The 23924-nt window shown below is 41.3% G+C and overlaps 1 protein-coding gene across 2 annotated transcripts in view; it reads left to right on the top strand.

Moving 5' to 3' along the window:
• Positions 1–23924, top strand: part of Atg16 (Autophagy-related 16) — a 417335-nt gene that overhangs the window by 110500 nt on the left and 282911 nt on the right. The window lies entirely within an intron of this gene.

The following is a 23924-nucleotide window of genomic DNA, read 5'->3' on the forward strand; positions in this document are numbered from 1 at the left end:
CGTTAATTTTTAAATTTGGCGAAATCGTGAAGTCATAGGAAATGTTAATAAGGCTTCGCGCCTGTAATTATTTTCTTGTTCAGTGAGGAATCACTCGTAATAGACGCGGTGTGACGCTTGACCAAAGATTTTCACGGTGGTCTAGCTGCTATGCTAGCTGCGACCGATTTCTATGCCCGTTCGAGATTGCGACAGATGTCGGTGCGGTGTTCCCGGGGCAACGGCAGATCGCGTGGGTTTTAGGGGGCAGGGGGCGAGTCTTATACGACTGGCAGAAGCCGAGAGTAGGTGCGCGCCATCGACGTGTCCCATCAACGGGAACCTATAAACCCTGCTTGCTCGGAAATAATATTGGGAATCCTTTCCCGTCGCTTCTTCTTCCGGATTTTCCTTTTTACGTGCGAGCGAGGAGTGCTCCCAGGCCCCCGACGGATTTCTCTGTGGCAAGGGCGAATAAAGGTCATGCATCGGAAATGATCCGCCCGCGTCATCGTCGATCGATGCTCGCTGAACTTCTCCAATTGAAGATGACAAGTCCAAAGCAGAAACCGGCTTCAAGTTCCCGTGACTTAGTAATTACAATTTTGTACCCTTCCTGCATATTTATTGCCAGCATTATTTTCGGACCCAGTAGTAATCGCCTTATTGCGAGTTCCTACTACATCTTACAGCAATTTAGAATTGCACCGTGTCTGATCTTTCGGTGTACTGGCTGCTGCTCGTACGTAAGCATCTTAAAAATGTGCTTATTAACGTAAACGAAATCCCTTTCCCTTAGCCTGTTAGTTTTTATCTCGAATCGTTGGAACGAACTGTTTTATGAGTTATTCGCGACGGTAGTCGACGAACCATTCTTGAAATCGATAAAATGTTTGCTTCTCTCTGGCACGGATTGGGAAATATTTGATCCAAACCAATGGGTTTTTCTGTTTAAACGAGGACGCTCCCTTTTCTTGAGTTCTCTTTCGAGAATGTCCATAATCTTTGGACCGAATATTCTCAAGAGCAAAGTTCATTTCTTGGGTCCATTGCATCCCTCGGGTTGTTTTTTATTGAATGGTGCTTTAAGATCTCGAATAATGAAATACGAAGTGAAGAAGTAGGATTGATTGGAAAATCTATCTGATTAAAGGATTATAGAAATCGTTCATTTAATTGGACACTTGAACAATTCATTTGATCATATTATTTTAACCAAGTTTTGTCCCCATGGTAATGTTGCTATTAAAAGTTAAAACGGAACTGTAAAACAGCAGTGGACGTTAGGCAATTAATTAAAGGGAACAGTAGCGTAACTTTTACGTCCGCAAAGCAGACATTATTTTCCCACTAACCAGATAAAAATAAAAGAGTAACGCGCGACTAACGACTGGCAAGATTCACGCTGCGCTGCTCGAATTTTTGGAGGAAAGTTTCGCGAGCGTGTAACCACGATTGGACCGCGGGATCTCCGCTCGCCCAGATTTCCCTCCATTCGTTGCAGTCGGCGCTCGTTTTTTCTTGCCACGATGGGGAGGGCCACGCGTTACAAATTGGTCCATGCCTCATATAATACATACGAGGAGCCGCTACCTAGCGCGGGGCGTCTGCGTTGGAGTCGTGTGAAATACCGCGGCCCATTACTTGCGGCCGCGCCTCGCGACTCCGGATTAATTAACGCAGATTAATACCAAGATGCATATCGCCTTGGAAAATCGCGGTTTGAATAATGCCCCATAAAATTTCCTATACATGTCCGCCCATTGTCTCTTCGAAAATATGAAATTGGCTGGAACAATTCGTGAAAAGAACGAGCAAAGGATATGAGCAATGGAGCGAGGGAATCATTATACTTTAATAAAATTATATTTATTTCGCCATAATTAATTTCTGACTATAGTGTCAGAACAATAGAAGTTCAAACGAATTTGACTTGTAATTAGGATTAGAAACATACGTTCCAGTGATTAGGAAGGTATGCGATACATTCAGTCGAAAGAATCCAGAAATCGGTAAGGGTCCTGGGCTCGCGAGTGGCTCAAATTACCGGCGCGAAAAAAATCGTCGGGAAAGAGGAAACCGCATGACGCGGCGTGTTGTTCGGGTACAATAACGGTGCGATCCGCGGCGTGGTAAGTCCTGCATTTTTCATTCGCTCTTCAGACACACTCGATACGCTCGAACGGCGGAAATACGCGAAGCGGTAGACGCGCGGGAATTTAACGAACATAATTATCGAGCCGAGCTGTACCGCATCGTCGCTTCTCGGTCGCCCATGCATGAGCTTCTGTCAGTTGGAATTTTTTAAAGGTTCGCGCTATGACACGAGTGTTCAAAAACAGTATGAATTCTTCAATCGATTCGAAGCGATGAACAGGGCCTTCCGATGGAGTTTGGGTATCCATTAACACATAAATTTCATTTATCTATTTCATATTAGTGGAATTCTATAAGAAATATTTTACGATATACATACTATAACTATACGAGTTATAGTTGTTACAACTACAGGTGAATTAATTATATCAACGTACCTGTTCCACTAACTTTCTTTAAGTGCTGTGTTACAAAATGTTATTCTGCATCTAGTTTCGCTACTTGTATAACACTATCCGTTAATTTCGAAACTTCCATCGTGGTAAATCTAAATTATGGTCGTAGTCTCATAAAGGGATTCAATTTGTCATAAGTTTCATGAAATTTTGTTACCCTGAACAAGAAATAATGCATATTACCACATTATCAATAAACTAGTGTTCAAACTATGTATCCTGATATACCCTTAATATTACCTTTTGCAAGCACGACTAAATTAAATGTGAACCATAAACAAATTGATTACAACAATATTAATTTTTGTTTCAATATGTTATAATCTGAGAAAAAAAGTTTCTTCAGCAATCGTTTCATAATACATGAAATACTATTCTGATAATGCTATAATTAGCTGCACCTAATTTTAATTGAAAGTAAAAGTGATGATTATAATTTATATATTTAATATATATGTATATTTACACGGATTTTAAAACAATTTTGTTACAACGATAAGTTATATTTTTCTATATATTCCTTTCACCGGGCTATCTGGTTATATATATTTTCACTAGGTTCATTGGTTTTCCGAAAATTCTGCAGTAAACCATTTTACTATGGTTAACTGCACCCATATCCAATACATTGCACTCTATATTTCAACCAGAAATAAAAATTTTCGCGTGTTCCATTATTTCCATTCTTTTTTCCTTTTCACTTTTTGTTCTCTTTCTCGCAGAGCTTTATGCTTTTGACAGTTTCATGAATTTATACGTCGCTTGTAATTCATTTCTCAAAAATGTTTATGTGCACATTATATTTATACTTTATATTGTCACTATTTGAAAAATACTACTTATTTTTTTTAAAATCAAGTATATGAAGACGAAAGGATCCTAACTGTGGAGTCTCGCAATTCCACTTTTTCCTTTTCCCCTCCCCCAACTTTCTTGATTCCTTGCACGGCAGGCAGGTTAGTGCTACGCGAAATAGCAAATTGCGGTGCCGTTAAACGGCCACTTGTGGCCTATTACTCGAGTTTCGTGAGCAGGCGCGTGCGATTCGCGCATTAGCCGTTTCCGTGCTGATAATACGGGTCACAGAAGAACGCGTGCTCGATCTAATCGCGTGTGTCACGCGTACGCCACGCTGGGTCCATGGATCGGCTTACCGTGGCGCGTTCTCGTTAAGATCGTTCAGATATCTGCCAGCAACTGGACACGGTGAAAAATCCCCATTAAATTTGATATGAGCTCTTACCCTCGCTGACGTCCGAGTTATGCTGCAATTTTTTGTGGAAAAAAATCCATTGTTCTTTGTTCAAATAATTCTTCTTTATTACATATTTTATCATACTTTCGCGAATTACACTTACAAAATTTTCTATAAATGTATAACAATATATGAGCATGATAAAGTGTATTTCTCACCGGATTTCGAGACTGGACGGTACGCGAAATCACGATTCCGAGGAACTGGTCAGCGGAGCATCGGGCAGCGAAAACTGTAATGTCGACCTGTAATACTTTCCGGTTCCCGGGGCGATCCAATTTTCGGTTCGTTTAATAGAATTCTCTCGCTGCGCTACGCGCCGCCCGTATTTACATGCGAATAACGTGTATGGATATCAGTTTGCGAATCGCGGCTTCCGTACCCCGTGAACAGTTATTCTGATATTTATCATTCGCATACGATTACGTGTGTCGGTGGGATTTTAGAGTTGTAACTTCAGGTGTTCTCGCGCCGCGCCGCGACGCCGCGCCATGGGGATATGTGCATGTAGCGTTCGCTCGCGTGTATGCATTTAGCGGTCGTGACTGGAAACGCGAAACAATTTTTGGCTAATAGAATTCTTTCGCCGGTATCCGGGAAATAATTCAATGTGAGATACAGTCACCGAGGTCAGGGTGCTGTTGTTAGATAGATGATTATAGTATCCCCCGTGGTAACTAGGTTGTCGCTCGCGCATAAAAATTATTTCCACGAATTGATCAAATATTACTTTTTTTACAAGTTTTTTATCATTTCGTAAATTGGTGGGCTTTAGAAATTATTGCATAGCGCACTGCTGTTAACTGGAATGGTACAATATTTTCATGAACGAGATCTGTATCTGCAAATTGAACGTGAAAGAATATCGCCGAACAATAAGCTTCTGTATCATAGGACGTAACCGACACTCTGTAGTTAGAATAATTGGCGTGCGGTAACAAAGATTGTAATATATGCATAACCGCGTTGCGCATTCCTGTGCGGGTATCATAATAGAGAATTTCGACCATTCAAATGTCGACAATTTATATTCGGCCGGATTCAAAACCATACTTTATGCAAGTTCCTCTGTTTGTAGTCATAATTTGACTCGCATTATTAGAAATAACATGAATATTGTGTTTTGCTCAGAATTTGTCTCCTGCGTTATTGCCAGTAAAGGGATATATGTATTCCGTAATAAATCATTGCACAAACATTATTAATCTTCGAATATGTACATTGATTATCGCTTAATATTAACAAAACCGAATTAATAATTCAGTTTTAATCATACAGTTCAATAATTTATTCAATAATTAAATTATATATATTTAATGGATGTGCATAGTTAAAGATTGGTTTAGTTTAATTCGAATCAATTGTCTCTGAATGGGCAGAGGCTTAGAGAGGAAGCGTATCGGTTAGGGAGAAAGAAGTCTTGAAGTTTCGTGAAAAGGGTGCACTTTAGCGCGTCGCTCGGTCCGGATCGAAGGAAGGACATTTTGCTGCTCTAGGAAGTGGTTGCTCCTAACATTTACGTTCCATCGGTAGGGGAAGTTCGACAATTGGCGACAAAAGAGGTCGCCCCCGCGTTATTTATTTCGCTAAGTGCTCTCGATCGTTCGTTACTTGGCTACTACGCCGTGGCTCCTTCCTTCGTTCGCTCCTGAAAATTTATGGTCGCCAGGCTACGTGTAACTCTCGCAGTTGATATCGTGAGCGCGCGTGCGCCGTTCCCGTGTACCAACCCGGAAAAGCGAGCGGAGCTACCGGACGGACACGGAGGGTGGAAACGTGAAAATTCTCGGCGGGGCCAGGAGAAAAAAGCCGGACGAAAACAGAGGAAAAAGCGGCGGGAGTGGTTGTCCGCTCGCGATTAAATGTGCCGTCGTTTCAACGTACGACTCTCTTTAAAGGCCGATCTGGGCTCGTTTATTTTTATGAGACAAATCAGCCGGCTCTCGGTAACATGAGCGATTCCTCGTCGTTACCAAGTCGAGCTTCGCTTCGTCCTAAAAGCTCTCGGGAGCAGATCCCGTTAGCTAGATTTCAGCTAAATGCGTACGTGCTGACAAATTTCGAAAGTAATTATAGTCACATGTTTATCATTAATTATGAGCGTTGCCAGCAAACGAGTACCGCATGCTCGCGACTGCGTAACTATGAATGGGACAAAAAAATTAACCACGCTCGCTTTTAATTTTATGACAAACCGTTTCAAACAAGAGCGTATGCACGTAACGACACGCGTTGGTACTTATGTTTCCACGAGAAACGGTAATTGCTTAAACAAATTAGTTACAAAGTAAATAATTATTATAAATTCGTTCTTAATACGTACATTCCGTTTCACGTACGTAGGTAATAGCAATTAATTACTGTCAAGTGTTTCATGGTAATTGTTTCATACGTGAAGTCGGTTGTGACGAGTCAAGTCGTTTGAGTTTCTCGCGTTCGCCACTTCAGTTTCGCATTCGTGAAAGTCAACAGGAGACAATTTCGATTCGAGTGTTCGCAAAAGTGCTACCTGTCATCAAACTCCTAACCATCGTTAACACCTTCTTCTTGTTCTGCTTGCTAAAGTATTTTTTGGTCGATTCTCAACGTCCTTCGAGCTGCCAACGCGTCCACCGCTTTATTCGCGTAACGCAGATCGACTTTAATGGCTGTTCCTAATGATCCTAGATGGCAACTGCTGTCAGCGGTATTATTTCTCACAGTGAAAACAAGGTTTTCACTTAAACTGTACGCAAATGAGATTCCATCAAGTGAAAATTTAATATTTTAACCAGAGCACCACTTAAATAATATTCCAATGCTTCAATTAGTTTCTGTATATGGTGACACTTATTATGGCTCACAGCTTCTTGAATTTTACTAATAACTGCAATCTCTCTGTTTTATTCTCCAAGAAATATCGACGCAGCTGGAATCGTATGATGAAGAAATCCGAATAAGCACACGCGAATTTCTAATCTCTTCCCAGCCCTCCTCGTGCGTTCCAATTGCAATGTAGTAGTGCAAGATCGAAAGAACACAGATCCTCCCTATCTGAATGATATTTTATCTGAAGAAAGCATCAACAGTGTCAGATTACTGGAAGAATGCGTGTTTGGGATGCGTCGCTGGTGAGGAAACTTCTCCGTGAATGCATGGCACGGGCTCTTCCATACCGGACAATCTAGAATGCGTACACATAGTTGCAGAGGCCGCACCGTGACATTATGCCACGTTGCGCTTATACGACATTGCGCACGGAATCTCGTAATGACTTTACCCATTTCGTCTCTATTCTCAAATGCCGCCTGAATTGCCATGGCAGGCGGTAAAACGTAAGCACGCCAACAATGACCACCGGAAAAAGATTTCCGCGGTGCGGTGACTGGAAATGCCGCGCCGGATGATCGTAAAAACTTTGACGGAACCTTCGGGGTGAGCATCCTGGCTTAGTGAAGCAGTGAAACGCAACAGTTGATTAACTGTCCAACTTCTGAGTTGCATTGTCACTTGAACAATCATTCTGCTCGTCTCTGATGCAGATACTTTCAAACGGAACGTCTTTCCGAACATATCGGTTACGATTACTGACAAAAATGTTTGACTTTCGAATAATCAATGTTACTATCGTCTGTATACTTTATTTCACACGTAGGAGAAAGGAGCTATTATTTTTTGTTGTGATTAATTTTCATGGGAATGTTACTAATTAGACGACAGAATTTTATCTCCTGAATATCCAGTTTCAAGCTGTGAATTAACGACTGACTAAAATGAAATGAAAAAATGGGAATCTTAAGGGTTATCGTTGATAGGAACTAGGAATGTATTTGACCGTAGTAAATCCTTGTTCTCGAGTTCGTTGATCTTATCATTGGATTAGGCTAGATGCTACACGCATTCGGTTTTTAGGGAGATCTTTATGTAACGGGATTTGGTTTTACAGCATTCCTCTCTTTTAATATGAATGGCATCAATTTACAGTTTCATGAGAATTAGTTGGTAATTTAAGAAGGATTCAATAAAAATTCTTAGATTCTTAGCATGAATACATCTTCGAGATGATCTCTACTATGCGATCATGCGCGATAAGTCTAACTTATAACAGAACATTTATTCAACCGTAATTCACAATTTTATCATTTGTCAGCGGTCGGAAAAAAAGCGTGGATCCATTTGTAGGTCAGAATAGGAGCTGTATCGGTGGGGAAAAAGTTGAAAGAGACGATGCGGAACGTTGTTCCAGCCTGCATAGGTGGCCGTAATGATCGTGTCTATCTCGTTTCGATTCCTCGCGCCCCATGGCGCGCGGATGCATGCGTGTCGGACACGTATCACCTTCACGCGCTATTGAAGCGCCTCGAGAGTAGGTACATACCTAGTCGAGGGGCGACTATCAGTCGCGGCTAAATTGTTTCCGAATGTTTACGACCACGGCGCGTTCTCTCAGCCTCCTCTGTGGGCAGCCCGGTTTGTCATTCGAACACGCAGCACGCATTCACGACACCGTAAATACTGACTATATTATGCACCACTTGCCACACCATTCGACGAGCTTCTATGGATCTATTACGGCGACGTACCCGGGCGACGTCATCCCAGGGGTTTTGCCATTGCCGCGACTGTCTTGTTCTTTTCGTTACCTTTTTGCCATCGACGTTGAAGCGATGTTAAAGTGTCAGAAGAAAAATTGTAATCAGAGGTTAATTTGTTCTGTTAGCAGAAGTTGGCCAGTGAATCGGTTGAAGTGAGTTTAATCGAGCGATGAAATTAACCCTTTTAGTACCGAACGACGATATATCGTCGTTCAAATTTTCAACAAATAATGAAACACAATTCGTAACGTTTTATTCTCCCTTTATTTCCGAATATGCTGCTTTTTATATTTTGTAAATATCACTTCTACTTTCGTTTTTACGAGCATTTTCGCAAACCTCTGCAAATTCGCCGATTCGGCCCGGTATTCTTCGCTTATTGTTAGGTACGTTCTTTTCGCCGGTACTAAAAGGGTTAATATTATATTTACGACAAGGGTGATACTTCGTGCTATGCATGATGTAAAAACATATTTTACATCTTGGTGCTATGCATCGCGCGATTTCTTTCTTATAACGATGTTCTAATTCTTTGCGCAGTTAATTCCTCAATTAATCACATGTGCAATTATTTTTTCTTTATTTATTAATTACGTTCATGTTCGATATGCATTTTATTGGAAATCTGTCGTGAGATCTCAGAGAAAATCAGTATAAAGTGAAAAATGTATTGATTCAGAATAATAAACGCTTTAGAACGCTTCCAGTTAAACAATATAGAAAATCGTGGTTTACTGTTACTGCAGCAATCTACGCAATGCGCATAATGCGCGCTTAGAAGTTTCGGGGCTCATTCCGCAGATGAGAGGGGTACGAAAGCACTCGAAGCACTTAAAACGAGAACAAACCTGCCGGTATTTCTTGTACGCGCGGTATGTATCTCTGAAGAAGAAAGGGAATGCACGGTTCGAGCATAGTAAATGCTGACCATCATAGGTAAGCATTTCCAAATATGAAATGTTTATACTTTTTGAAGTTTTTATACTTTTTTTTACGGAAATATATGTATGAATGCTCTTTAACCTTTGGAATTTAAACTATAAAAATGAATTACTGGATTGATTAAACTTAATGTCTCCTGTTAAATGAAAAATATACTACCTAAGAGGAAATGCTGAATAATTCAATCATTCGAGCTGAGTATTTCATTGATATTCTTGTACATTATTTAAATTCATAATATGCACATTTTTCCCATAATTACATAAACATCTGTCACATTCGTGACACAGAATTAAGTTTGCAATCCCTTACGATCAATTGGTTTTGATTTCGTATCCCTTCGCGATGAACATCTGAACATACAGAGAAACGAGTATGTTTGCTTTCATACGTAGAGGAGTTTCTCCATGACAGTACATATTCAGTACACTCGAGTTCCCCACGTTACGCGTACCTCCTTCATGCGCGTTGTCCCATTAAAACCGACTCTTCAGAAGGACCCCGAGTGAGTCTCGACAACAAATCGTAGCAGGTAATTCAAACGCTTTAAAGTAAATGTAACAATCGCCGTCCACGCATTCGAGACACATACGAGTACGTCGAAGTGATTTTCAAAGCCGAGACGAGATCAAGTAAAGTTTATAGTTAAAATTGCAGGGTAAATACGATGAATAATTTGTATGGAAACTCTCAAGACGAAGGAATACGTAATTTATGTCCATCAGATTTTCTATTACCATCACGCACACGTGTAATAAGATATCGAGACTAGTCTATATGTCTTGTAAATATCAATCATACTATTTAGGACACAGTTGTCTGGTTATATGATATTTTATTATATATTCAATCAGTCTACTAAATTTCTAACAGTGTATCAATTTGCATACTCATGACACTGTTACAAAATTCAATCAAGCCAGTAGATTTGAATGACAGGTTATTTAATAAGAGAAGATATCCTATAATGGATGGCGATTCTAACGTTTCTTTTTTCGACGGCAACCTAAAACGATCCGGCGCCGTGGTTCTAATGACAAGAAACGCGGGACACAGATGCGCGAAGGTCCACGTACCTACTACACAAAGTTCCTCCGAGGCGAGAAATTAAATTTAATGCTGGTTGCTTTTTTCCCTCGAGCGTAATAACCTTTCTTACGCCGTTAGTCCCGCGATATTATTTCCTCGAGCGGGTTGCGATGTTCTTCGATCGTGACTGATCTACCATGCTTCTTCCTACTCTTCTTCTTCAGGTGCTTCTTCCACCTCCTCCTGTTCCGCGCCGTCTCATCGTCGACACGTGCTCCCAGCCGGACAGCGCTGCGCGCCGTTTCGTTTCGTTTCGTTTCGTTTCTCGTTTCGCTCCTCACGGTCTTGGATCATTGCTTCCCTTTCGCGTTCGCAACGGGCCTGCAAAGTGTCGACGAGGAATGCGCAAAAACGCGAATCGAATGCGCCGCACGTGCGGCTAAGGACGCTCGCGGAAAATATTTTCGATTACCCCTCCGCAGTTTCGGTCTGGACGGTTAATGCGAGTTCATGCGCTCTGTTTTTCCTCTCTTCCTCTGTCGTACCGGTTCTATAAATCATTTCGGTTCGGTGAAAATTCTGTCAGTTTTGATGAACATTTTTAAAACATCACGTTTACGCATTCGACGCGGACGAAGACATTTATTTCAGGTGAATAGGAAGATCGTATTATATCGTCACCTGGTTCTGGGAATCTGCGCAGGGTTTAAGATCCACCGGTAGCAATAGCATTTTTGTTATCCGGTAATATTCGATAGTCGACCTAAACGCTATTTGCATTCTAACCGTGAGTGTCCGCGGGGTGTTTAAAACGGTGGACGATAAACGTTAACGTTTATTACCTGTTACTGAGAGATGTAGTAACCGGAAATAAAACCATTTGTATGTTTAACGTCCCGTGCGCCGGCCGTGCGATATGATAATATGTATGCAGTTTGCTGTGCATAGTCGGACGTTAAGGAAAGTCGTCGTTAATCCGACGTCCTGATAGCCCGCGAAACAGTAAAGATGCCGGGAAATGGCTCGTGGAAAATGCAAGACACCGCGATTTTATGCGTCCCATCGATTACCGGGCGGCCCGTTTCGCGCAACTTATCCGCGAAAATGAAAAGCTACAAAATAGGTTATGCATTATTCAATGCCGAACACTCCGCCGGAGATGTGAAAAATAAATTGAACCGATTTAAACCACGGAGATTTTTACTTTTTACTCAACCGTACCTCCCACCGCCACCTCCCCCGCCGGTTGCACAGATTTCCCTTACTGCGAGGGCGAACGTTTTTATTTGTCATATAAAAATTTAATGCACCGTACGCGAGTATTTTTTATCGCTGCTTTCGTTTTCACGAGCTCCCTCGTCAGCGCTAATAGGGTGCAAATGTGCAAACGCTGGAATAGAATATAGTAATAAACCGGATAAAACGTGGTATTAAAACATTCGAGTGTGCCTCAGTCAGATCCGGTTTCACAATTAGAGTTGAAATTGTTTATCGCGTAAAGACTTTTGTTATTAGTTATGTTACATATTTAGCTTGTTAGTATTTTCGTACTCATTATTTTTAAATATGATATTCACGATAACGAAGTATAACATGAGAGTCAAATTAATTTCTCGAATATCATCGGATCTAACAGAGAAGATCATTAATTTAGATCTGCACAAACGCAGGATGTATACCTTTAGTAATGACATCGATCCGACTGAATTATTTTCCAGGCAGTTGCATTTACTTTGATGACCGACGTAACATAACGTTCTCCGACAAATTACTTACATGTACCTCAAATTAGGATTGAGTTCAACGATTAATGAGATTTCTGTTCCTCCTCACATGTCACACTTAAATCATGTTGGTCCATTCATTCGTATGAAAACTAGAAACACGAAAGTGTTGATTATTATCATTGATAGATTCACGAAGTTTTACATCCTTGAACCTGGACAGTTTCTTACAGCTTTCAGTAGTCGAAGGTTCTTGGAAAATTCGAAGCAGGAGATACGTTGTTTGACAGATACGCGTTTGGCGATTCCCTACTGGGAATGCGTTAAACAATTCATTCACAGTGGGAACAGCCGATTTGAAACTGACTCCTCTCAGAACTTCTGTATATTCGCGATGCGACTTATTGATCACAAAACGTCGCGCTTGAAACGTTTACTTGCCAACCACGACAGATCTAAACGCCGTAATCCGTTCGACCGTGCGATTACTATTTATCCGCGATGCTATGTTTAATTTCTGTTACCGTACTCGACGCGTTCGGATGAATTAAGTTCGATCGACGTGGCGTTTCGTTCACCGCGATTTGTGGTCTCCCGATCGTTCTTACCGTTAATAAAATCGCTTGCTACCGAACGGCAAACGTAATTCCGATGTTTTTACTAATAGCGCGAGCTGGAAGTTCCTGAAACTCTTATGCGCCGATATTACCGTGTCCGATTTTATTGCCTACCACTACAGAAACTTGTTGATGTGAATTCTAAAAGCGTATAACATTCATGAGTCTTCTATTTACAAAGAAGTATTACTTGTTTGCCATTTCTTATAATCATTATTAATTTTCAGTACATTTCGTCTTCTTTTATTTTTTATCTTTTTCATGTAAAATTTTATACAGTATACCTCCATATACTGAGATGAGTCATTTTGATCTTCACGGAACGTAGATTAAAACCGTAATTGTTTTGAAAATTAGTGCTATTAAATTATTATTATCATTATCAATTTATTATTTAATTTTCACTCAGAAAAATGTAAAAATTGCTATGACTTATTAATTTGAAAAACAGAATCATTTTGACCCCTCCGGTAGAAGTAAGTATATGTCAATCGCCGGTAGTTCTAGTGTTAAGTAGATCTTTTATATCTTTTTTATCTTTCGATATTAACCCCTTGAACGACAATTTATTTTCAGTCAGCACTTGAAAAAGAGGAACGTTTATGACAAACTGGACTCGTCATTTCCGTTCAAGGGGTTAATAATAGCTATTATGCTACAATACACCACGTGCACGTGCACGTGTATATTATAACACAATATGGATTACGAAATTACCATTATAATCTTGTATTTTCCTATAACATACAATTCACGTATTGATATCATAGTTTATATCTAAGAATTGAACGAAGACTGATTCTTGATTAATTAATTCGAGACAAGTTTAATTATCGTGAGATAACGTAACTACGCATGATGGTGCATATCAAATGCAGGTCTGTCGTTCCTAATCGGCTAGATACATACATATACGTAACCAAGCATAACATGCTGTTTCTGTCCAACGTAACATATCCAAGCTAACAAATTGCAATTGCAACGTCAAATCTGCTTGATACACTCGAGATACCGCGCCTATGCATGCACTAATGTTCTTGTAGTATTTAGCACACTATAAGCCACTTTTCTTCCTATTGCAATTGGATTTAGTAAAACGTTTGAAGATGGGCATCAGCCAAAAATGTAATGCAACGGTTACGATTAAAAGGAATGACGGTTATGCCGGACTTGCGCATTTCCTGATCACTCCGACGTGCCGGCAGGCAGTCGATACGCATCATCGGCGAAAATGATACCCGCGATCCGCGGCCGACGATAATTTTCAAACGGCACGCTCGATATCATCTTGGTCGATTTCAGTCACGAAGCTCCGCGATTCGATCCCGCGCACAGGAGTACGAGCACTTACGTAGGAAAGAAACCGAAGCTTATTCGTTTCCCTCCACCGATTGATTCCCTCCCTTTCCGGAGAAAGCGTTAACCTCGGCTGTCCGTTTAACGAGCACGTAGACATCACCATTTCCAAGTATCATTCAGACGCAATGATTTATCAAATATATTCGATCGATTCTCGCGTACGTTACCCCCCGTGCAGTTTCATACGTGACTCGTTTCGCCCTTGACCTATCCCCTACGCCAAGGATGGTTTAAAAAATTGCTGTTAAAAATACTCGAATATTTTATAGACAAAATATTTTGTAAATCATAATGTCGTTTATACAATAATTCGAGCAAGTTAAATTTTCTCTATTTATGATTTTAGAATTTTAACTGGAGTCATGTTAGGTATACTTACAAGCGGGTATTTATAATTAGTGTAAAGAACACAGAAATGGATATGTAAATCTGATTAAATACCGGAGTCGTTTGCAAAGGGATTGGCATTAATTGAATTGTATGCATTTGAATTCATTAGCACAGGAATTAGTTGAATATTTGGTACTAGCTAATTAGACGGTCTTACTCGCGTAGGAACTTTCATCGATAATCTGTCAGGGTACATGACCGGAGCAGCAAACAAGGGAATAATTCTCATACCAAAGGCCATCTCGAATGTATGGAAGCTTCTATAAACAGCTCCTCGCTGATTACGTTCTAGAGTACGACTGTACAATACCGGTCATAGACTAGTATCTCCTTGAAATGGCAATACGTCTTTGCAAAGAATGCACAATGGCCTGTATTACCGTAAGTCAAAGGATAACTAGAGAAATGTCTGACAGTATTGTATTTAAATTCTGACAAAGCTCTTGGATGAAAATATATTTTTTTTTATTATTTCCTTTGAAGTTATTATCCTCTCCGTCGTAATTATTATGGAACATGGTATTACGTGTACATTGAAAAAAAAAATGTCTTCGTAATCGAGGCATTTCATTAGCTTGTTGAAATCCCGTTGACATACGTCACTGTTTCTTGATGCGTCTATCAATCTCCTTCACGTTCTTCTTGCCCGTCGGGTAAAAGGGAGCCAGCGAGAGCCAATATCTTCCCCTGTTTTTCTGAGAATCTCTTCATTCCACTTGGCCAGCGATGGTTGAACATTTCGTGTCCCAGCAAATCGCTTCACTAATCGGATATCCTTATTTCTTGTCTGATTTATCAGAAAATTCTCTTATATAATACCTGACAATTATATTAATTGAATAGATGGTAAAGAACTTACTAGTAGATATCGATTTACTATATAAATTGCTAGTTTATATTTTTAAGTGAGATTTCTTTAACATCTAAGATAGCTGGACAATTTTCAGCCGAATTGTGAAACATCGTTATTCAATTTTAGTAGCCTGACAATTTAATGCACGACGATCTACTTAAGATTTTTATTAAAAGTTTCTCTTACATTTATTCTGTAAGAAGGATAATAATTTGATAATGCGCTGCATTAAAAGTCTAGCAATTATTTGAACGAAGATCTGCAATCTCTATCCGCGGAGCACGTATTATTTTCTTAAGTACCTTGGTACGCATGGGAAAGCGGAGTTGTTTTCATTTCTTTCCAACGAAAAGTACATGAAATTTCGCGCAAAGTCTATATAATCACGCGCCGTATGACAGACTAGGCTGTAACTATACCCAATTAGGATGTAGTCCTAATGTTTCTTCATCTTCCGGTTGCGGATGTCTCTGTAATGCCAGGCTTGCAACTCTCCTGGCTGTGCATAAATTTCTCATTACCGACAAAAACCAGCGACTTCGAAGGTACACCGCAGATCCAAATGACTTTGATGATACCCGAGACCTTGTATGTCCATTAGCTCGGAACGAAACGCGATGGAGAAATCCTTTTTTTCCCCCCTTGCTACCTGTAATTCCTAATTGTGGCCTCTTACAATGATAATTAAGTTGTCAGGATCTGAGCTTGATTAACGAATTATTTTAGCAGGTAACTAAAAAATTGTGACCGTTGTTTGACGTCATACTTGCGACGTGTAATATGAATCGAGATGAATTTGTCGAACGATAGTCTAGACGACATCGAGAAATTACTTGTTTATTTGAACACAGCAATAAAAGAAACTAATTTCACTGGTGAAGAGGCGAATTACAGGGTCTTGTTACGTCGGTCTAACAATGCCGTCTAGCCGCGGGGGTCTCGATTTTAAATTGAAATTCGAATTGCAAATAGCGTTTCAAAAGTACTTTGAACTTGTTGTGCATCGAGAACATCGAGAGGAGAGAATACGCGATGCAGCACGGAAACACTTGACTGCGCCACGATTGATCAAAGTGTTCGCTTCGGAAACGATGATGCATTGCTTCGCTGTATTTGCTTACCAGTAATCGATCACATTTTCGTTCCGCAAAAGTTTGCCAGTTCAGTGCTTAAAACCCTTTCAACTCCCTTCCCGTTTCTTCTGTTCAACCATCTATTGCAGTTTCATTTTACATACACGCGTGCAATTTTTCTGTTTACGTCGATTAAGCAAAAGCCAAATGGCCAAGTTAAATACTATGTCTCTCGAACGTAACGTAGATGCTTCACAGATTTCATACGGCGGTTGACGAGCGGGGGTGAGTTCGTTGATCCTCGCACGCAGTAACATTCATCGCGAGTTAATGACTTTCGGTGGGTAAATCACAACGGCGCTCCACAATTTCGCCGACGTTACACGTAATCCCGAACGAGAAGTTGCGGCGGAAGTCGCTGCGCTGCGGAGAGACCGCGGTACAGCTCCCGCGGGTGTAGATGGGCCGCAGGCAAAGTCCGTTAGTTCCACGTGTCGTTACGGTTTATAAGCATAGGATGCGTTCGACGTTGCGCCGCGCCGCAACGGCAGCTGGGTTCAACGTACCTCACGTTTCGAGCCGACCGCGACCGGACCGATCGCCTCACATCCATCCCGACTGAACAGATTGTACCTCGAAAATAGATGCTCCGTTTGTTCGAATGACGGATAGACCGAGGCTGTGTCATTGACTGTAGTCAGAAAAAAAAGGAAACTGAAATTTATAGTTGAAACGTTTAATTAAATATTTTCATTATTTTAATTGAAAGTGAAATTCAATAATTGTTTGAGATGATGAATTACTGTAATTGAACAGTCGGATTTTCACATATTTGGATAATAAGATTTCGAATATAAGAACTTCTAATGTGCATTAGTATCGAAATTTTGTGTTCAGGCTCACCGCATTCCTGTTCTATGTTCGAATATAAATTACAGAGTCTCATTATGGTTTATTGCTACTCATTACAGCTTATTGCTTGCATCGTAAACCGTTTTACTATTTTTCACGTGCGTAGTACGCGTGTGGGTCAAGGAAAGTAATTTGTTAATATCGCAAAAGGAGGAGCACGGAAATTAAGGACCATTCCCCATGAACAAGCATTCGAGCGATGTAGAACATAAGGGGAAAATCATATAACAATATAATTCAGTTCGTTCCTCTATTTTCTAATTCAACTGACATTTTAATCTACAATTGCAATTATTATGGAACATCTAACGTGGATGTGTTCGTACTTTAAACAAATTTATTACACATGTACGTATTACCTGTGAAGAATTGCTCGTACCAGTTGTACCGAATAATGTACACTTCTCTACGAAACGTCTTCTAAAAGATGACAGATGCAATTTGAAGTTGTACTTCAAACTGTACAAGCAATTTCTAGAAAACTTTTACGCACCGGTCGTACCTGACATTACAGTGTATTTTATCACCATATACACTTAGGTCGATGTTACAAGATGTTACCGATGTTACAAAACGAGCGAATAAACGATGAACAGCCAAGACGCATTAAATATAAACGCGAGGTATGCATTAACATTATATTGCAATATATTTCCTGTGCGCTCGCGATGTAGTTACGCACTCGTTTTAATACACGTTCTTTCGCTACGCATGATGTAAATGAGAGATAAGATATTTGTTTTATCAGATTTCGCATGTACTTTGCCACCGTTAGTATCCAAGGCAGCTTCAAGGTCGCGGCACTGTGCGAGCATAATTGCACCCATGGATCAGGTATAAATAAATGTGGAAAACGTGTTTAATTATAGTCCGTAGTGGTTAATGATGAAAACAGCGGAAATATATTATATTTATTCAGTTTGCGCTATCGTTCATATCCAGCTTTCGCAGTTCATACATATGCATATTAATGCAAATTTCAGTAATAGAAGTGGTTCATAAAATGTTTGCGTAAGAAGTTATTAACACTGCCTCCAACTTGTCATCCGTGTATGAGTGACAGCACTGTTCTGCGATACATCACGTCACGTCATGTGCCTCAGGTATGATTGATGGCGAGATTTTTTCCATGCCGTCGTATCGTATGTGTGAATGTAATTTTCAGTAAGCAATACATTTTATATAATTACTCCCTCCAATTCTGCCGCTCTGTTTAATTCCATAAAAATTTAATAACGTCACGACAGCGTTCTTGCATGTTAAAACAATGTTTTTCTACACTCGCACTTCCCGTATGGCATTTCTCTATATTTTTGCAGCAAAATTTAATTAGAGGAGGAAACTAATTCTGACCAGGCGCAATAAAAGAGAAAACCCGGGGTTTTTCAGTTGCCTGGTAATGACGGGTTCGTCTTTTATCCGCTCGTAGCGCGTTTGTTGCCAATTAAATACGTCGATGTGTCGGCCCTTTTAATCGATCAAGGTGAAAAAGGAGGAAATCGCGACGGTGAAACGGCGTGGCGCGGCGCGGCGGTAGTCGTAACCGGGAAGAGTTGCCGAAGTCCGCGCGGACAAGAAACCGATTCTCACTGTCCGTGCCCGTGGCTCGGGCTTTAACGCTCGATCGGCGCAATTTGTGAAATTTATAGTCCCGGAGTGGCTCGGCTCGAGAATCGCGGCGTTAACGAAGCTCGATGGAGCCAGCACGGCCGACATATTATCACGGGCTGCGCCGCGGCGCACGACTGTTGTTAATTAATTATAATTCGAGTCGCGAAGGGTATTCCCCCTGGGCGCATCATTCGGAGTCCGACCACCGCCGCGCGTACACTCGTATTCTTCCTCCTTCCGATTGCCTAACCCTGACCCGAGGCTCGAAAGGAAACGCAAACCGACGATAAATGAGACCGCGCGATGACGAAGCGGCTTGCGAGCGATTTTCTTCCACGCGGGGCACTGAGAAAGAGACGGACGCAGGAAGGAGTAGGCATCTACGGATATGAGTATACAGTGAGACTCCATCTAAAGTGAGCAGAGTTCGTTCGACGAGTTTTAATTTCACTGAACCAGCGATCGATGCAAAAGTAAAACGTATTATATGATCTTCCGAGTGCACGTTGTAGTGTAAAAATAATAATACACAATAATAAAATAAAGAACTTTTTGTATTTGAACAACGTCCAGCAGGGCTTACGTTGTACGAACTTATTTAGCGGTTTTTAGCCGCTGAGTCAGCGGCTGAATAATTTATTCGTATATGTGTTACGGGACACCCTGTATATAAAAAGAAAGCCGGATAGGGAAGACAGAGCGTGGAGGAGCAGCGAACGGCTATGATAGAAATAGAGTGGGGAACTGGGAGGCAGAGTAAATGGAAAAGAGCGGCCGAGCGGGAAGAAGGAAGAGCACGGCCTGAGAGGTGCCCGGGTGGGGGATTGCACGGACGTAGCCGGATAGCCGTGTATAATGCATAAGAGAAGCGGGAAAGAGTAACGAACTGGCAAGGTCGAGCGTGGTAGGCCAATGTCTCGTCCTCGTAGTACGAGGTGAACCAGCAACTGCCTCTTCGCGTTGCTCGCCCGCTGCAACCGCCACCGCCACCACCACCGCTGCTGCCGCTGCGCCGCACTACCATCGACGCGATCCCCTTCTCAGCTGCAGCTGCAACGGTCCAACACCGAGCCGAGGAGCCCGGAGACTCGGGGACCGGTGAGCGAACAGGCCTTCTTGCAGCATTGCAAGGCCGCAACCGCGAGAAACCGGCCAGAAGAAGAGGAAGTGACCGGGTGGGAGTGACGCATCGATGGAACGCCGGGCGAACGATAAAGAGGGACGATTGCCCGGTCAGCGGGCGCCCAGGAGGGTGGGTCGGGGAAAGCGTGCACTTGAACGTCGTCCTACCGCAGCTATTGCTGTGGATGCGTAAATCACTCGCTTCTTTCACGCCCCTGTTACGTAACTAATTCGGCATCACCGGTTTCGGTCAGGTCGCGAGATCTCACTTTCACGGTATTCTAGATTATTTTATACACTCGACCGATATGGCTATTCTATTTCATTTAATTGTTGTACAAATGGAATTTTAAATATAAGTAAATGGATTTATATATAAAATTATTCATTGAACATCAGTTGAATTCATGACAGAACATAAGCTTTTGGATAAATGTGTCAAATTGGCACGAATGGGGGTTAACGGTATGGAGACGTTTCTGGTCACTGGTAAGAATTCGATTAAAAAATGAATATCATCGTTTTTTTTAAAGAGAAGAGTATTGGTATATCTGTCGCTTGCGGTAGGCCTACATTTCAATACTATCCGCTTTCCCAGCTCGACTGTGTCTATATCTCTCACCAATCGAGGCATGATCCCATGAAATAAATCTCTTTGTAAATTGATCCACTGCTATTTCAAGTTCTGTCACCGCGATACTGATTAATGCGGGTACACCACAATGTGCTTAAGAAGTTTCGCGTTTTCTTTTATTCATATTGTGCGCCTACTTACCATTATTCATGCGATGACATACTCAGCCTTCGATATTTGAAACTATTCTCCAACATTTTGTAGTGTTCTAAAAGTTGAAAGAAGAATAATCCATTTATTCGTCACTCTTTCTGTAACTGTTTAATTTATTCTTTTTGCTGTACATAATTTTCAATCTGAATTATACGAAATAAATATATAAAGAGAAGACGCTTTATGGTTTTGAATAAAAATTAATTTCAATCGATATTATCGAATAATTTTGTTGCCAAATTCTGTTGTACCTTAAAGCATTTCATCTTTTCATGAAACTTAGTAAACTTATTCTTACTTCAACGTGGTAATGGAGTCGAGGTGTTGTCAAAATAGTCTTGGTTATTTTCTGTTACCTGGGCGCAAGGTTTGGTGCACCTGCGATGGTTAGGTAACTTTTCAATGCCCGAGCGGAATTCACCGGATCTCTCACAGAATTTCCGTGTTGCTTGCCCGATACGCTTAATGTTATGCCATTCATTTGGAGAGTCCTCCACCGAACTGCGGGCTCCGCATGGGAACGATCAAGGGTAGAGAAGAAAAGATTGGCGAATCGAAAGGGACGCGCGGCGAAATAAGGAGAAAGAGAGGCGAGCGAAGTAGCGAGAGTAAGGCCAATCTATCGGCTGTTATCCGGGACAGAAAGATGCACCTATCCACTCCCGCGGCACATAGACTCGGCGTCCTTTTTGTCGTATCTGCCCCTCCGTAGCAGCCGCCCGTCTCTCCATATCTCTGAACATCTCTGTCCCTTTTCTGCATACCGCGTACGTTAACCGGTGGTTACCTAAACCCAATGTATCGAGGAATGTTCGCACGGTTCGTCCGCGACGGAGGGTATCCGCCCATCGTTAATTCCCCGAACATCATAACGATGTCCCAAGGTAATTTGAAAATCCTCGTTAACCGAGAGGACTTGCGTTGCGCAGGTATACTCCTTTTCGTGATCGAGCTTAGATCCTGAATCGATGGCCGGCGATGCTCGTCACTCGATCGGGGGAGTGTCGATTCGTATAATTCATTAAGTGAAATCAGGGGATGTCACGGACGGATTCATTAAGCGCTCGTGCATCCCGTCGCGTCGCGTCCTGTCGCGATCAATTTAATCCGCAAACCGTGGTTTCCGAGTGGATACGAGAAAGATGCTCTCACCATGTGAATTTCCACGTGTTCTTACTCGATGAGAATCGACGGATTCGTTCAAACGGTTTAACACTAGCCAGGAATCGAGCAGATCAGTTTACTTTTACTTCAGAAAATGGATCGCAGTATGATTGCTAATAAATGACTATATCTGCGACGACTACGTAATTACTATATGCAACTACTAATATACAATTGGGTTGATATCAGTAATATATAGAAACGTGTAACGACATGTTCTTTAGTGTCATAAAAGCGGACGGAAGGAACGTTTATGTGTCACGGACATTTCATTTAAAGATAAGATGATGCATCCTTAATGATACTTTTTGTTATCTCCGCTAAGAAACCTCGAGATATAAATAGCTGTATTTACCTTAGTTTCTTGTATATTGCGCGAGGCGTGTATTTGCATTTAGTGTCGAGGCTCGCATAAGAATATTTTGCAGCGAGTGCTGACTACGGACCCGTATTAAGTGCGTTTCATTAAGGCTAAAAATTCGAGGCAAAGGAGCACTCACGTTGTTTTTTATAACGTTGTCTGAACGCTGAATTATATAGCTTACCTACGACGAGTAAGTCGCAGGGACGTAGAAAGTATATAATTCCAGCGATGAAGCTGTCAATGTGATATTTCTTTCTTTACGAGATTTATACACAATACAGAGGCTGAAACGTTTTATCCTTTATTTTATAACACATAAGATTGACATGGCCATGACATACATATTTTTTTATGCGCGTTGAAAATTTTCATCTAATTTAAGTACTTATTTTCAGGTAAGGACGACAGTTTCTACTTGCTGATTTATTGCAGTATCTTCTTATTGGTAAGTGTGTTTAGACATCGCATGCTACAGATTTTCGCAATAACTAAGAATTTCATCGTGTACTATATTATACCAAATTATCACAAATGAAATGATGCGCGTGGTTGTTAGCAACAATCATGCCTGAAAGCTGGAAAACGAACAATGAGCATTAAACTGCGCAGGTCGTGAATCATCAGCATTGTCCCCTGTACCTGTACAACGCATTAACCGCGGTATCATTGTCGCGGCGCGAATCGGGTTATTACCAGGGAAAATTCTATTAGCCGGACGTATTTCTCTGTCGAAAACGATGGGATGTCTCGATTATAGGCCAAATATTCGACAAACACGGTTATAGCGGCCCGTGCAAACACTTTGTCCACGACGGTCGCCGCTAACTTCTCTATAACGTAGCCCTGGCATTGTGGTAACGTCCACCTCCGTCGACAAAAGCGGTCCACCCTCTTTGTTCTTTCTTCATTTGTTTCCGGATTACCCGTTCTCTCTTTCTGTCCCCGTTCGGCACTCGTTTGCTCGCTCCAGTGTGCGGGCGTGCGCGCGCTAGCGCGCTGGAACAGTTCCCCGTGTGTACACGCTCTTCCGCTTCGCCCTCTTTGTTCCGCTTTTTCGTTTCGGGAATATTTACGCTATCGCACAGCCTCGTTTGTTACTCCCTGTGGCACGGGGGCCGATAATTACGTTGCGGCCGTTTGTTTTAACGCTAATAACAACCCGTGACCTCGAACGACCACTACCGGTCCTCTCCTCTGCTCCGACCGGTGCGGTGGTTGCACAGCCACTGGTTCTCGTGAATCCTCCGCGCTCCACCGTGTAACGAGTATATAAGGAACAAAAGATTAAAAAATCAATCTTCGCTAAATTGATATTATAATTCATTAACCCCTCAACACCGTTTATTATATCAATTTATGTAGCGTAAGAAAATCAATTATCGTTGCTGTCGCGATTTAAACTTTTGAATAGATTTGAGATGGACACATTCTTAAACGAATGCAATGATTATTTTCTTTATCAGTAATATAAAGTATATGAATTTATAATAGATAAATTCAACCCAAATTGTGTTGTTTAAAATTATTTTAAAAAATATTTCGACTAATTCACATTTTGAAATTCTGCAGAGACAATGCTCTGAAAATTGAATGAACCCTTTAAGATTTATGAAATTG

Source organism: Ceratina calcarata, unplaced genomic scaffold, assembly GCF_001652005.2.
Source record: "Ceratina calcarata isolate Rehan_Ccalc_2016 unplaced genomic scaffold, ASM165200v1 scaffold368.2, whole genome shotgun sequence".
NCBI lineage: Eukaryota > Metazoa > Arthropoda > Insecta > Hymenoptera > Apidae > Ceratina > Ceratina calcarata.